Source organism: Topomyia yanbarensis, chromosome 1 (genome assembly GCF_030247195.1).
Source record: "Topomyia yanbarensis strain Yona2022 chromosome 1, ASM3024719v1, whole genome shotgun sequence".
Lineage (NCBI taxonomy): Eukaryota > Metazoa > Arthropoda > Insecta > Diptera > Culicidae > Topomyia > Topomyia yanbarensis.
In genome coordinates, this window is record NC_080670.1 from 151,406,406 (window position 1) to 151,420,890 (window position 14,485).

Below are 14,485 nucleotides of genomic sequence, written 5' to 3' on the forward strand. Positions count from 1 at the left end.
CCAATAGCGCATAATAATTTACACTTCACCACAGGCACTCGTGTGTATAATACCAGGCAAGCCAATAATTTACAACGCTCCAGGGCCTCCACAAACCTTGGTCAAAAACGTATTTCATTTATCGGGCCAACGGTCTATAATCGGCTTCCTAATAATTAATACATATAACAAATCGCATCCAATTCGAAACAAGGCTGAAACGTTTTTTAAAAAATAAAATACTTTCTGTATTTATCACAAATACTGTAGCGGGCCCCTTAAAAGGGACATCGTTCCAGTGGGTGCTCGATGCAGTTATTTTTCTTGCATTTGACTCTTAATATCTTTATTGTGCCGGTTACTTTCACGTATATTTTTTTGTCTTTTTTATTCTCAGCGTATTTGCGAATAGTTTTTTCTTCTTGTGTTGCCGTTTTTGTCGCTTAGAACTGATGTGTCCACTACCAGGGGGCTCTTTGTGCGAGCCTTTTGGAGTGGGGGTGCGAGGTGCGCCATTTAAAAAAAATTTAAAAAATCTAGATTTCTAGGTGCAAAGTTATCGCATTTTGAAAGTTCATTTGGGGTCATGTTGACCCCAACACCTAAAGAATGTTAATATTGAAAATATCGGAATTAAAATATTGGCTTCGTGTCGTCTGAAATGTTTTCACTTTATCCACTTCGGTCAAACGCGCGGGAAAAAAAGAGCAGGAAAATTCTACTGTCGCGCCATCTGCATGTCAATTTTGTAAACAAAAGTGTGAAGTTAGCAGGAAAAAACGAGAGCTTGAAAAAAAGAAAAAAAAATTCCTGCTAGGTTTGTGAAGTGAGTGGGGAAAAACAACAAAATGGAATCACATAACTGTTAGTAGGCGGAGCTTAAATACCAAAATAAGAAAAAGTTATTTTTTTCTTGCTAGGCTCGTGAAGTGAGCAGGAAAAAACTTCATAATGGTGTGTAATTTTTGGTGGTCGGCATATCACTTTAGGTTCCGTTAGATTAGTAAACAGGTAAGAAAAAAACATCGGTTGAGGATTGTCAACAATTATTTGACGAACAAGGAATAAGGTTCAAGAATAAGGTAAGACGAATGCTCTTAAAAAACTTCTATATTTATTACTGTTTGTGAATTATTTCCAGAAATTCTACTAAAACCAACAACGATACGGTTTTTACAATGTAATGTTGATTGAGTTCGTTTATATATACTCAACCACAAGGCGTCGCTTTGAGCAGAGCTCGTTCTCCGTAATAATGTAGCATAGGACTGGCACTTACATGTTGCATACGTTTTTTGCGAACTGGACAAACAAGTCGTGATTTACTGGAATGCTTTATTGCCCCGAGGGAAGGATTTTGGATGCAGTGCTAGATGCAATAAACCGGTAAAATATCCTAGCGACTTGGGAGAAAAAGTTATGCAGCCCATTTTAATTGATCGTGAGAATTGATTGTTAAACAAAGTCAAGATAATATTAATTCCCGTACTGGCTTGCTGCATAAGCTAATAAATATTGAACAGTGTAAAGGCTACTAGGAAGGCGTTGGAAAATGTTTCACGATATCCGTTCCGAACAAGATATTGTTTCCAGCGAATAAGTTTCTGGACGAGCTGAACTACTTTTTATACAGTTTTGTCGATGGTGTCATCTGCTATGGTGCGGATGGAGAATCCAACATAGATTTGATTACAGTGTTATTCTAAACTAACATCTGTTATCAAGGCGGAAAAGTTTCTTCGCAACTGCTACTACAAAAAGTGAGTAAAGGTAAGTTTGATGCCATTTCTTTTTTCAGTTTTTTGCTTGAGGCAAAACAGTCAGATGCTATTTCGAACCTAATTCAATTTAGAAGTCGAGCAAAAACGGCATTTGGTAATTATTGGTCACAAACGATCGGAATGCGTGTCGTTAAATGTCTTCCATGTAAAAACAACTATGCAAAGAGATAATTTAGCGTTTCCTATCATGTTTTATTCTCCCAGTCAGAAGATAGCTAAAAAAGAATTTCTTACACTAGGTTTTTGTTGAATCAGTAACTGCTAACAATCTTCACCATTTTTCTGATCCGCAACTTTAACCCATTATTGCACAAATTATTTTAGTAAGTACAGCCGGGTCTCCTACTACGTGGATTTCTACCGCGCGGTATTGGCTAGTCGGAATCCCATAGGTTGCGGGATTTCGGCTGATTGGGACAGTGATCGATTATTTCGTCCTTGCGGTTCTTTTGCAAAGTTGTTATGATTACTTGGACCTACAATTTAGATATTAGGATTAAGGATATCCAAATAGATGAGAACTATTCCTCTAGGGGTGCTATGAAGAGAGAATTAATAAGTCGAGTTTCCAGTCGTAAATACGACTATCACTGAAAAGGTTTAACAAGAATGGGTGCTAAATAATTCTGGATTCTGATTGTAGTGAAAGGTGGTGTTTCTTCCAAAGTTGTCAAGCAAGTCTAGAGCTTTTTGATGATGAAAAGAATAACTCGAAATTGTCTCATCAGACGACGCTATTAGTGCAAATGCAAATATTCAACATATCCTTTATCAAATATCGTGATTATTTAGAGGGGTACTGTCTTCAGCAAGGTTGCTCGAGAGATCAAGAGCTACCCGATGGTGACAGATTAGTTTCGGACGCTATGCACTGCTGAAATATTTTAAAAGTCTAATAAATTAGGAAAAATGTTTTCGGCAAATTTGTTGCGGAAGGCAAGGGCTACTCAATTAGACAAATTTTATTGGAATAGACCCTGGCAGCGCTAGTGAACTTTATTTTCAACCTCTTTATGTTGAGATCATGATAGATTAGAAGGGAGGTGTTTGTGGCTTTGTTAATCGCCTGATCGGATGCTAAACGACAGTAAATAAAACATTTCAGAACTAATCCACTATGCCGTACTAGGGAGAATACACTTTCTATATTGCATTTGAATGCCAATGTAGAAGGCTTGGAATAGCCGATAGTGACATTGACAGTGCTAGAGCCTATCAAACATATTTTCATATGAGGCTGACAAAATCAGCACAAAAAGCCGTCAAAGTTGGGGGTAGATAAAATCGGGGGCCGAACCAGCGAATTTAGGTGAAGGGAAATTTTGCACACGTGTATGACCGGTTAGTGGGTTACCAATAGAGGAATTCCACGAAGATCCGTCCGAAAATCTCTAAAATTGTGATCGACCATCTTAGATTCCGATGAAACTTTACAGGCTTAGCCGGCATGGAAGACTAAACATTTTCCACAATCAATAAGATTATTTTGACTCAAGCGCAATTTGTTAAAAGGGCGTAGTCGTTTCTACTTGCAATAATTTCAAAATTTGTTTGTTCGATTACGCTATTTTATACAGTAAAACTATCTGAGAACGAATTACAGGTACTGAACACTTCTGCATGAAAAAATATACACTGCAAAACTTTTTGTGTCATTTATCACAAAAACAAAAAAATATGATAAAAAGTCAAATTACAAAAAAAAAACCTTTTTTCTAATTTTTTATATTCTGTCAACAAAAACCTAAAGAGAAAAGAAATATCTTAAATGTAATTTCATGATGGAGAAATTATCAGTAAAAAAGCTTTCCCAACAATAACTTTATACATGTTTTTAAATTTCATACTAATTGACATACAAAACTGTATTTTTTACAGAATAAAATAAATTTTAAATCCAAATGAATTTAAGAAATATCTTCCAAAATGCGATAGTTTTCGAGATATTTGGATTTTGCTCCAACAAAAACAATTAATTCATGTAATTACATCCTTTTTAAAAGTCATTCGCGTTATCTCATCATAAATTGTCAAAAGTCTAATGCTTATCGTTTTAAAGGCATAAAAGAAACTTTTTCAGTGTATTTGGATCATGGAGAAGCTTTTAATAAAAACCTGTTTTAATCCACCTAGCGGTGCAATTGTGTCTTTTTCAATCATGAACACTAGAATTTTTTAGTTGCTGATATTTATTAAAAGCTTTCAAATGTATGCATTACAATTTTATTATACATGACTTATATATACAAAAAAGAAATCAATATTCGAGTTCTAAAATTTTGCAAAAGAAAAAACAGCCACGGTAATATTGAATTGAAAAAACCTGGTTTGATCCACCTAGAGGTGCAATTGTGCCTTTCTCATTTCTCCAAACTATGATTTAATAGCTGGTTCGTACAATATAAAATTATGGAAATGTCTTCCATTCTTATTACACTTGGTACTTCATCGCGGTATCGGTTTGAATCGGAGTTTTCTATGTGATCGCACTCCACAACCCGTAACTCCGGAGCCGGAAGTCGGATGGAGATGAAATTTAATATCAGTTTCCGGGGACGCAACACCTTTCATTTGAGACCAAGTTGATCAAATCGGTCTAGCCATTTTCGAGAAACCAATATAACCGTTATTCTGAATTTGGATACTTCAGGATCCGTCGATGGTAGCCAGTGTGGCTAAAGAGACTTTGAATGACTGTTGGGGACCTAGATCTACAAATTCAACAGTTGTGTTTACATTTTGGAAAAAATTCACCTTTTTACATTCATCGCAGAATTCGTTAGAATCGGGATTTGCTGCGTGATCGTACGTATCACCCTGTAATTCAGGAACCAGAACTCGGATCCACACAAAATCAACAGCAGCTGATGGACCTTTCATTTAAAATCAAGTTTGTCAAAATCGGTTCAGAAAATTCCGACAAAACCGATGTGGACAAATCAACAAATTTTGTTTTGTAACCGTACTCTTCAACTCGTAATCCGGAACAAGATGTCGTTTGAAAATGAAATTCAATAGCAACCTATGGGAATATTATACCTTTCATTTGAATCTTAGTTTGTAAAAATCGGTTCAGCCATCTCCGAGAAACCGATGTGGACATTTTGTTAACAAATCCGCACATACATACATACACACAGATATTTTGCGATCTCGGCGAACTGAGCCGAATGTTATATGAGACTCGGCCCTCCGGGCTTCGGTTAGAAAGTCGGTTTTTGGAGCAATTACATAACCTTTCTATCTATCTTCATGTGATTATATTTTGAAATGTTGGTGGAATGGGTTTGAAAGTGAAGGGAATGGGGGGTTAGTAGAGTGGGAGTGGAGGATGCGTCAGAAATCCTTCATCTTATTTCGGTATACGGGGTGGATCAAGGAAATGCGGGTGTGAGGGTGGTCCAAGGGGAGGGGAGTGATGAAGGAGGGAGGTGTAAGGGCAAGGCGGGGGGGGGGGGGGAGGGGCGGCGACGCAATACTCAACTGCATATTTTGCCTTCCATCTGAGACTTGGTTTGAGAATATCGGTTCAGTCATCACCGAAGAACCGATGTGATTAATTGTGGAATATGCCTGGACTTCCGGAATCGTCGATAGTGGACAATATATTCAAAGACTGTTTGATTGGCAATCAGTGATCTAGATCTGCGATTAGAAGTAATTTGGTGACCATTTCAATAGTTTTAGCCTCTGAGGTATTACGATTGTACCGATTTATATGGGAAATTCCAGTGTATCCTTACTAATACCACTGTAGCTCCGGAAGCAAGAGTCAGAACCGAATAAAATTCAGCAGCAGTCAATGGTATTACTGTATCTTTCATTTGAAATCAAATTTGTAAAAATCGGCAGAGAATTCGTTGGGGAATGGGTGTGATATTAGCTTAGGAACTTGGCGGGTTCCCCGGGGGCGTCATGAACCGTCATATGTGGCCAATGTGACCAAAGCTGCTTTGATTGATCATTAGTGATGCAGACCCGCAAACTAGAGTAATATTACATCAATTTTAATGTTTTACATCATTTGAATATCATGGTGGTACCAGTTAATATGGGAATTTTCTGTGTGACCGCACTCTTCAACCCGTAACTACGGAACCGGAAGTCATATCAACTATAAATTCAATAGCAGCTTATGGGAGCGTTATACCTTTCAGATGAAACTAAGTTTGCGAAAATCGGTTCAGCCATCTCTGAGAAAATTGTGTGAGTTTAAATGACACACACACATACACACATGCACACATACATACACACACAGACATATGCCGATCTCGACGAATTGAATCGAATGGTATATGACACTCGACCCTCCTGGCCTCGGTTAAAAAGTCGATTTTTACAGTGATTGCATAGCCTTTCTTTATATGAGAAAGCCAAAAAGATGAAAAATGGCGTTTTCCGTTTGTTTCTAGTATGTAAGGATCGGTTTTTATAAGCATTTGAAGATTTTTGTGTCTTCAAAAAAGTTGTTTTTGATATCATTATCAACAACTTTACGGAATATACCAAGCCTCTAAATAATGTTTTGAGTTTATTCTCCGTAGTTATGTCCAAGAGAATTAATTACCAAAATTGTTTTTTTCAGGAGATGCTCTGTATTATCACAGAGAACAGACATACATGATCGAACAAAAATATTTAAAAAACGTGTGTAAGCATTTGAATTAATATACGAAAAACACTAGCGCCGCCACACCAACCTATCCCAAATATCCGTCAAATCGATTACGGAACCGGTTCGAAATCCTTGATGGATTCATCATGGAATCTAGCTCATAGAAAACAACCAATTCCGACTCTATCGGTTGACGAATTTGAGCTGGAATTCATGCTTGAAGTCCGAATCGGTTCCGGACTAGTTTGACTGGGTAGAGGAATAACCGCTATCAATTCTGTCGAACTCAGCCACAAAAAAACATGACGACAGTAGCGCACCTGGTTTAGATATCCAAACTACCTTCGAAACCGTTAGAGATTTTACACAAGTTGAATGCTGAAGATGGACGTCTGTTCTCTGTGGTATTATGTTGTATAATTTCGATCGAAATAATGCGATCTGGGCCGTAAAAAATTGGTTTCGAGCCTTTATTTCAGAATTTTTGACATGCAAAGTGCATAACTTGAGAACGTGACCTTGTGTACTAATTACGCCATCAAATTAGCGCTCAAATATACGTCATAAATAGTCCCTTATTTCACCTTTTTTATTTTGCGAAATTTTCAATTCCACCTGGCTATTTTTATAATTGATAATTCAAAAAATCTTTAAATGCTCTTAAAAACCTATTCTGACATACTAGAAATAAACTGATATTGCCATTTTTCATCATTTTCCTTTTTTCTACACGAAAAACAATATGCAGTCTCAACCCACTCAAGTTTTTCTGACAAGTAACATTGTAAATGTTAAATTAAAATGAATCTCTTATTTTAGAAAATGCGTGATGCTTTATTGTTGAAAGAGCCTCTGATATCAGTATAAATCAATTATATTTCAATGAGAGTAAATAAAACTGGTTAATTTTTATTTTATATCGAATTCAAGAAGTGTGCGAAGTAGCCGCCAGCTAGTCCACAAAAAAATATTTTTGAACTTTTTTATGTGTAACCCAATTCTGCTCATATTTGGCATAAATAATACATACACGATGACGATAAATCTGTGCTGATATGATACAAATCCATTGATTAATAAAGGAGTTATAATTCGCCAAAATTGAAAAGTTGATAAAAAGTGCGCAAAGAAGCCCCGCACGACGGTAGTTTTGAATATTTTCAATGCGCAGAGGGGGTCCACCGTCCACAGGGTGCACAGTGTTTCTAAAGTGGCAAAAACGTGATCGAAATCACTTTGGCCCCGTGAATAAGGATTTTGGGGACCTACACCGGCATTGGGTGTACATATATCATACACTCAAGCAAAACGTATAGCGAAATTCATAACATTTATATTATGATGCACAGAAACGTGACAAAAATATATTTTCATATGATTTATATGAAAATATACGTTTTTTTTATTATTACCTTAATATTTTATAAGATATTGCATATGCTAGTCCGTTGAGTTTCATGCGAGCGTCTTATGGTTATCATAAACATAAGAGAAATGTATCATATTGTTTATTCATAAACAAAGATGCTTTATGAAAAATTAAATCATAGCAAACCGATTTGACCAAATGAATGCCGTTTCATAAGATAATCTTATGGTTTACATAGGTGCCACTTGTGGCTAAAATTTATACGATATTCTTATGAAGATAGCTATATTTTTTGATTGAGTGTATGTTTCAGCCCCCCCCCCCCCTTCCTCTATTCACAATGTAACAACATGCTTCACACTCCATCCTTTTACCCTGAAATGTGCAGTGTAATTTATGAATGGCCTCATCATAGAATTATAGTCGCTTTCTGAATATATGTTTTAGCATGCGAGATGCGACTAATGGTTATCCTTGGATTTGATAGGGTTGGCGCGGAAATTTTCAGTTTGAAATTCCATGCCAAAATGGTGTTTTTTGGGCGCTAAAACATTCGATAACTCCAAAAATGTAAGACATAGAAATAAACTTGCCTTACAAAATTTGTGTGTTTTCTTATGCAGAACAAAATTTTAGAACATTATGAAGTACTATAAAATCACCAGGAAAGGTTATTTAGAAAAAAGTAATTTTCAGGTATACCATAGGAAACTCCAAAAAAATCTATTAAATTGGACAGATAGATACATAGTCTATTCAGAAAAGTTATTGCTTATGATATTCTTTACAACTTTGCTGAATACTTTTATTTTATTTTCATAAATGACTAAACAAAAATTTGCTTCTCAGCTTTAGGGGGATTAATCGTCAAACTAATATTTTTTTAAATGGGAAACATTTTATAAATAAACTTTGCTGAAGACACTATAGCTAAGAAATCGTTTTTTCATGGTCAAAACAATTTCGATCGAGTTTTTGCCACTTTGGAAACACTGTGCACCGTGATTTAAAATTGCCAAAAACTTTCCCTTCAATATAAAACACTTCCCCGAGAAGTTGAAAACGTTAGCATTTCGATTGTTTTGCATTTCGATTTGTGTGCTGGATCGCTCTCACTCTCAAAATCTCTTGGCTAAATCATTTTAATAAGTTCTTTCAATAACAATGTATAGTTCCATCAATTTCGATTTAGCATCGTTTCTATCGTGCCTGATTTTCTCAACTTCATGATCCTGATAATAAAATTTTTATCACGTGGTCACATGCGGTGATATTGGGATTTTTTGCTCGCACTTTATAAAAAATCTCTGTTTTTATGGCTGTGATCATAGCTCAGCATGATTATCACTGATGATTTTCGATTTTTGGTTATTTTTCCAGCCCTCCAGCTGTTGAATCATAGTTTGGATAAATGAGAAAGGCACAAAAGAGCGACCGAAAATAAGAGAACAATAAGAAGCAAGAATAGAACACACTTTGTAAAACCCGCTTCAGATATATGGGAATATAAAACCCGGATAAAAACTTCAAGCATAAAAATCGGACTGCGACTCTTCTCTGTAAGAGTCAGCATAAAAACCGAAAAAAAAATCCGATATTTTTTTAGCCAATTTTTAATCTTCAATGTACGGATACTTCTGCGCACGACGTAGGTATTCATTTTTAACCAGTTTTCATATTGAACGTTCATCCTTGCCGAATTTTGTGGTTGAGAATTTTTTAAGCGATGCTAAAGGATAATTATTATTGTCCGATTTTTGCGCATGAAATTTGTTTCCGATTTTTATACATCTAAAATACTTAAAGCGGTTTTATAAACCATGTTCTGTCCTTGCGACTTTTATTTTTGGTCGCTCAATTTCACCACTAGTTGAATTAAAACAAGCTTTTAAATATTCTTTCAGGTGCTGCATTCTGTCATTACAATCTGCAGATTATCATGGTGCAAATAATAGAGAACAGCAAATGTAGCCAGGGACTTCGACCAAGGTACTCGCTACCGAGTACTGGGCATCGTCCGTTAAATTCGCATGGATGGACATCTCAAGTGCTGTCAGTCCGGAAGATTTAGTCTACCCATGTATTTTGCATTTCATTCAGGTAAGTATGGAACGCAAATTCATTGCGTATAAATTAGCTAATATTCAGGAAAATACCATTTTAGAATTGCCCGAGCTACCCCAAATGTCCGGACTATCTTATTTACCCAGACCGAAATAAGTCAACCGAAGAATACAGAGTAAAATATACTAAGAAGTATGTCGTGAAAAATGAGCAGGAATTAATCATTTTTCTACGCAGATGCAGGAGGAGATTCGGAATCGAATGGACGACAAGATGGGGATGACAAAACGAATTGGAAGGTGGGATGATGGAATAAATTGCTGATGGTACCGAGCCCATGTGATAGAGATTGTTGACGACAGTAACTACACGATGTTCCTGATCGATAAGGCTTACATCATGAATACACATTACTCTAACGTGCGCAATCCCAGCCGATTCGCAACAGGTTCTCCCGACTGCCATCCGATTCTTCATAGCCTGCATTGGACCGACAGGAAATCAAGAAACGTGGTCATTATCTGTTATCCACGTATTCAAGGTGGCCATCGAGAAGTTTGAATGTTTTTCCATCTCACTTCATGGTCGAAGCGTGAATGACTCAGTGCCGGTCATTCCATGCGCTGGATGTTGAAACGGAGGAACCTCTCGTGGAATTAAATTATTCCGGTTCATGTGATACGTATCAGGAAGACCCCAAAGACGACCAATTCCGATCGACCGGTGGTTGCCGACGAAACCAATCAACAAGACCATTTTCGTAGGTGTAGCCACCAATGTAGACAACAATGGTATCATCTACCTGCAACTTCCAAGAGATAAGTTCTACTCGAACGGGGAACCGTGTCTGGCTAAGTCACATTGGCGACCAGTTCTATCGGGCGGTGATCCGTAAGGTGATCAGTCCTTGCTGGTACAAGGTCAAATTGGTTGACTATGGCAATATGGAGTGTGACGTGCAGCATCTGCGAAAGAATGTGATTAGCGGCCGCATTTCGATACTGGTCAATAAGTATCGGCTGACCGACGTTGCGCCGATAGATACGGACTTGGTTTGGAAAACGGACATTCTGAATACGATGCATTCGTTGATCGTTGGCAAACAGTGTCAGGTTCAGGTAGATACAGACACTGCTAGGGTAGTGCCATGCTACCTGAAGGTGACCAGAGTGGTTTCGATTGACCTATCTGAGTACCTGCTAGAGCAACAGTAGGTCGAAAAGAAACACGCCGGTTTGTTGATCATCTATACGGCCCGTACATGAATCTTTTTGGCAACAAAAAGCCAAAAGGAGGACGGTTGCTTATCGGTGCCAATTTGTACTGGACCCTGAAAGTGACAGTGAAAGTGTGGACATCCATTCCAATAACCGTGGTCGTTTTAGTAGACAAGAACTGGACGATCTGTTCGACCATTCCGGAGACAACGCTACCGGAATCGATTTGAATAAGGTGCAGTACTTTTACAGCTTTGGTGATGTTAAGCAGGAACTCGACTCGAACACGGAACACGATGAAGTAGTTGACACGGATAAAACTAGTGACGAAGTTGGTGCTGGTTGTCTCAAAATGAATGCGTCCTGAAATGTTTCGTTTAATCCGAACGAATTCGATACTTCGACCCAAATATATCCACCACTTGAACTGACCCGTCCGACTTTGCACGAATTTCCACAATTTCAGCTGAATGAATCCTCGATGGCGAAAATGTTACGTTCGTTAACATCGAAAGTTTTCCGATATCGAGAAAAATATTCCATACCTTGCGTTGTTCCAACAAAACAGTTTCTAATGACAGAGTCTCATCGAAGAGTATTTTTCCGTGCGTGCGGAAGTACGAATTTTCTATGTTGATTACCCTAACAAGGAGACAATCAGCGTGCGAGATATACTCAAATGTCCGGTTAGTTAACGGCGTGTTCCACTGCGAAACGTTCAGGTGAAACTGCACTCAATTCGAGGTAATCTACGAATGCGTGAGTCAGACATAATGATGAAGCTGGTCGAGGTAATCGAAGGTAAGCAGATAAAACGCCAAACACTATACTATTATACGCCTCTCGAGGCCGAACTGTGCACCGATTCCAAGTGTACCAATCTGATCTATCACAATGGGAGAAATTCTTTTTAGTGGCCGATGATGCCAAATCATCGTCTCGTAGTCGAGAGAATTAACTATGTAATTTTTAATGAAGGGGGGAGGGGGGTGCAAATGGTTTCAGCGTGCAAAAAAACACTTTTTGCGATTTTTTTTTGAACTTTGCGTGGAAAAATTACAGCATGTTATTGAAATGATACACTATGATGTACAAAAGTTTTGATAAATTCGCTTCACGCAAAATTCTAAAACGATTCGCAAAAAAAGTTTTTTTTCACGCTGAAACCCTCCCCTTCCCTTAAGGCTCAAGTTACCTCAAGGCTTGGTAGTATGCGTAAGAAAAATTGTGTTCAGCTTTGCCACCGGATTACCCATTTAAACCTTTTCAAAACTCTAAAAGAAGAATATCAATCGATTGATTAGATCATCACGATTCAATTCATGCAAAATACCTGCTGGAAAAACCATCGGCTTAGCTGAATGGTGCTTTTGAAAAAGTGGCTGTGGTTTTTTCATTGCGCAGTTTTGTTGCGTACCCCAGCACAGTGTGGTAGTGTGACAAAAAATCACAGCCACTTTTCCAAAAGCACCATTTAGCTAAACCGATAGTTTTTCCAGCAACTATTTTGTATGATTTGAATCGTTGTGATCTAATAAATCGGCTGATATTATTTTTTTGGAGTTTTGAAGAGGTTTAAATGAATAATCCGTCGGCAAAGCTGAACACAATTTTTCCTACCCATACTACCCAGCGTTCAAATCTAACACATGCTAAAAAAAGGTAGCTTGAACCTTAAGAAATTTTCCAATGTTGTAATGTCCGAAACGAGGGGCAAGCACTAAATCTCCAATACGACGCAGGGCTAAAAGTAATACCTAATTAGTTACTTTAAGTACCATAAAGTACATTAAATACCGCAAATATTTAAAAAGTACGCATCAAATTTATTGTACTTTAATTACAAAAAAGATTTTAAGTACAGCAACTTCGTACTTTAAATACGCAAAATATTTTAATTACCGTCAATATGTACTTTAAATACATTATAAAACATTGAAATACTCTAGCTCTGGATGAGTTTGAAACGCAATTTATCGGAAGACACTTTGATTCAATAATATTTATCTGGTGCATTCTTTCTCATTGTGGTAATAAGGAAATCTTAGTGGAAAATCGGAGAATCGAGATAAAACGAGTTTTATCCGGCTGAAACCGAGAGGGTACCAGTTAATTTCGCTATTCCTGCCCTTGTGTTCAAGCTAAGCTCTGGCGTAGCGTCGCAGGAAATGTTTGCTATGTAATCTTCAGTTAATTACCTTCCAGGACGCGGCGACTGGGTTGTAATAAATGATCGTAGTACTGTGAAAACGTGTCCATTTATTTTAAATAAATGTATTTATATTTGTTTAAATTGCAGGTATTGCTGGACATCAGGGATGGGAGAAACGTTCAACAAGTGCCAATAAATTTTTATAATGTACCGAGTAACGGAAGAAGTGGGAGAAACTTCGAACAACCAACAAAGTTTTAACGCGTGTTGTGGATATGAGAAGCCGATGGTGTCAATCGGTGTCTTGAAACATCCATCATTGATGAATAGCTTGAATAGTTCTTCAAAATCTCTCACATATTTTAATTTCGATAACTTTAGCACCGATATACAGAAAAAATACTGAAATAATACTGACGAAAAGTTCAATTACTTGCGAGAATAAATTTACGTATTTCCGATCCGATTCAATGAATGCTCAGTACCATGCACGGACACAAATATTCTTTCATATATTTTATATGCAAGCATTCACAAGTGTGTAAACGAATATTGGTGTCCGTACACGGTATCGGATAGGTGTAAATAGTGCCTTACTCTACGAGCACAGCCTGCGGGTCTATAAGTTAAAAGAATGTAATCGCTACGTTTCTTGTGTATGTATATCTTATTGATCTTATAAAACTACACAAACTGCAGGGAAATTAATTCTTATTTCTAGTGTAATCGCATTGTTGCAATGCCTAAACATGTAATGTATGTAGCGACAAACATAGACTTCTTTATCAAGACTATACACGGCAGGGCACCTCATTCAACGGAATACTCAGTCAGCACCAGCATCATACTCGTAGTGTACAGAACAATACAATAGTTGTAGAAAAAGAAAGAATGTAATGGAGATGCTGGCCGATTTTTTTTAAACGGGTTACTGTGAGGTATATAAATAATACGACACGCAACTTATGTTTTTAGATTAGGTATTCAAATTACAAAGAAAATTGTATAACTAGATACTAATTTAAATTTTCAAATAATAAAGTATTGTCAAATCAAAATCTTCGAGCAAATTTGCATTCAATTTTTTATGACATGCATACTCAAAGAGAAAGGAAGTAGTTAGTTTCTCTAACTAATCTGTTCATGAACATATTTGCCCACACATGGTCAAAATGTATATGTATCATGAAACTAACTCCTTAGTGCTAAATTGGTCGGTGTTAAGTCAGACCGAACTAAGTCTGTGGACTAAGTTTCTTCAGCTACATTCGACTTATGCCAAATATGTAATATGTAACAAGAAGC

At 37.1% G+C, this 14,485-nt stretch overlaps 2 long non-coding RNA genes across 3 annotated transcripts; both read left to right on the forward strand.

The window, feature by feature from the left end:
- Positions 1–723: 723 nt before the first annotated feature.
- Positions 724–9,709, forward strand: LOC131677304 (uncharacterized). Of its 2 annotated transcripts, none has more exons than XR_009303323.1 (3): positions 724–1,061; positions 1,121–1,749; positions 9,652–9,709. It is a non-coding gene; the product is annotated as an uncharacterized LOC131677304 (long non-coding RNA). The 2 variants fall into 2 exon arrangements; XR_009303324.1 differs by having other exon boundaries at positions 1,121–1,739.
- Positions 9,710–9,745: 36 nt separating this feature from the next.
- On the forward strand, positions 9,746–14,133 carry LOC131677299 (uncharacterized). Its single transcript, XR_009303321.1, has 3 exons — positions 9,746–9,847; positions 9,912–11,829; positions 13,328–14,133. It is a non-coding gene; the product is annotated as an uncharacterized LOC131677299 (long non-coding RNA).
- Positions 14,134–14,485: the final 352 nt, after the last annotated feature.